The sequence below is a fragment of the Dromiciops gliroides genome, chromosome 2 (genome assembly GCF_019393635.1).
Source record: "Dromiciops gliroides isolate mDroGli1 chromosome 2, mDroGli1.pri, whole genome shotgun sequence".
Classification (NCBI taxonomy): Eukaryota; Metazoa; Chordata; class Mammalia; order Microbiotheria; family Microbiotheriidae; genus Dromiciops; species Dromiciops gliroides.
This window is the reverse complement of record NC_057862.1, coordinates 102877726-102880330: the sequence shown is the minus strand read 5'-3', so window position 1 is coordinate 102880330 and position 2605 is coordinate 102877726.

Sequence of the window (2605 nt, the reverse complement as noted above, 5' to 3'; positions counted from 1 at the left end):
ATGGATTCAGATAGAAAAGAGTATTATATCTGAGATTCAGGCAGTAAAGTGATTTCTTGCTCGAGGTCATATAGCTAGTAATTGGCCAATCTGGGACTTGGTCTAGACCTTTTGACCTCAAGTCTAATACTCATTACACTATGCCATGTTGCCTTGGAGGTCAGTTGTTTCAACTTTGGCCCAGAGTAGGAAGAAGCTTAGTAAATACTTAACTGAATCGATGGTGAAAGAATGAACTGTCTGGTCCCTGAAGGCTGGCAATGTCATCTGTGTGCTTATTATTACAAAATTTCACTTTAACAAAGTTATTTACTACCCAATATAAGGTCTGGGTCTAAATTTACTGCATTATTTAAGTGGCTGGGGCTGTGTTGAGCAGAAAGGAAAAATTCCCCACCTGTTGAGAATATAAAATTATCATCATCATAGATCATTGAAACAGAATGAACCTTATATGGCTTAACCCACATGAAACCCCTGCCTACACTAGCTCTGCCCCCACCTTCAGGTTCAATATTATCAATGTGAGCACTTAATTAAATGTTTGTTGAGTGAATGAATGAATCCCCAATTAGATTTGAACAAAAGCAGAAGAATGCCAGTCCAATTTGGTCTTAGCTTTCTCATTTCAGAAAATGGTCTCAAATGCCATTCCAGTCCACAGGCCAGGCACAGAGATGGGGTTTTGCAGCTTTAATTAGACTCTAATGACCAGGAATACGTAACTAACTCCAGGGAAGTGTCAACTGCCAGGTAAATAGCATCTTTCTCATTTCCTTTCATATGTCTCTTCCCTATAATGTTAGTACTATTCATAGTGGTTACACTGGGGATTTTGGGTCCCCAAGCAAAGATTTTTAAGAAAGGGTTCCTATACCCTTTATTAATCAGAAACTGAAGTGACATATTATAATGGAAAGAGCACCAAATTTGGCATCAGAGGACCAGAATCTAAATTCCAGCTACTCTTTACTGTGTCATTTTGGACAAGTTACTTAGCCTCACTCTTCTCATCTGTAAAATTAGCTTTTAAACCACTTTCTTCACCAGTAAAATTATCTCTGAGGGCCCTTACACCTTTAAAAAACATATTTGGTTCAATGATAACCTATGTAGTCTGTGTTATTGTCAAGGTTCCTCAGCACAGTATTAGATTTACAATAAACCCTTAATAAATACTGACTCATTAATCAATACCAGCACCACTTAGGCAATGTCTACTACCCAGGGGACAAGGAGAAAAAAGAGGCAGTTAGAGGCTTGCTTTTGCTATAGCTCATTCTCCATCTCTTCCCCCTCAAAAAGCAGGATGCCATCCAACTGACCCCAGAGGAAGACTACAGCATTGCTGAGGATAAAATAGACAACTCCAAGAAAATCTTTGCCATATTCATGAAAATAAACAGAAAGCACCAGTGCACACCAGGGCCAGCTCTACCCGAATATGTGTGATCGTAAGGACCTTAGAATCATAGATTTAGAACTAGAAGGGAGCTTCTACCTAGTTCAACCTCATTTTACAGATGAAGAAACTGAGGCCCAAAGAGATTAAATGGTTTGCCCAAAGTCAAACAAGTGTAGTAAATGGCGGAGCATGGATCCAAACTTGGGCTCCAAGATTCCGAGTTCAGGGCTCTTTTCACTGTGCCATCTAACCACTAGGAGCTTTGATGTTAATAAGGAACAGGACTGGGGCAGCTAGGTGGCGCAGTGGATAGAGCACTGGCCCTGGAGTCAGGAGGACCTGAGTTCAAATGTGACCTCAGACACTTAATACTAGCTGTGTGACCCTGGGCAAATCACTTAACCCCAATTGCCACACACACACACACACACACACACACACACACACACACACACACAAAAGAAAAGAATAAGGAACAGGATTACTGACGATAGGAAACTGTGGAGGGTCCAGCCAGATTGGGGCTTAGAAACAGATATTGCTTTCTGTCTGCCTGGGTCAATGACCTAAATTGTTGTAGAGACACCGGGGCATATCAAAACTTCTTTTACACCTTCTCTTCCTATGTAACTCTTGTCCATGCTTTCCCATCACTCCTCCACAGAGGAGCAACCAGACATGTAAAAGGCCTTTCTCTTGTTCTATTAATAGCCCAGAAATATCAGTGGGACCTTCACAGCATCCACCTGCGCAGCCATAGGCACTTTATTTGAAATGATTTAATTAATGCTGTCCTTTAGACTGCTGGAAACCACTGATAGATTGGGTTGCAGGGGTTTTATACTTTGGTTGGAGGTCATTGCTGGGTTTTAACTTCATAGGAACATTAATTTATCAATTCACAGAGAAGCAACAAGCTCTGGGAAAGTAATCCATGATCAGCAGACTTAAAGAGAATGAGCTATAAATCAGGATGTTTACTCATTAATTTATATTGGGGGGAAGGTATTTTTAGTTGGAAAACCAAGATCCCAGTCACTGTAGAGTCTCTCCTTACTGAGAAGTTTTTCCCTTAGGACACCAAGTTATACATCAAAAGGTGCTTGGTTAGCAAAGGATTAGGGTGAGAGGAGTAGGTTTATCATTAAGGCCTTGTAGGCAGCCTGACAAATTATTATTTTTCTTTCTAGGGATATTTCT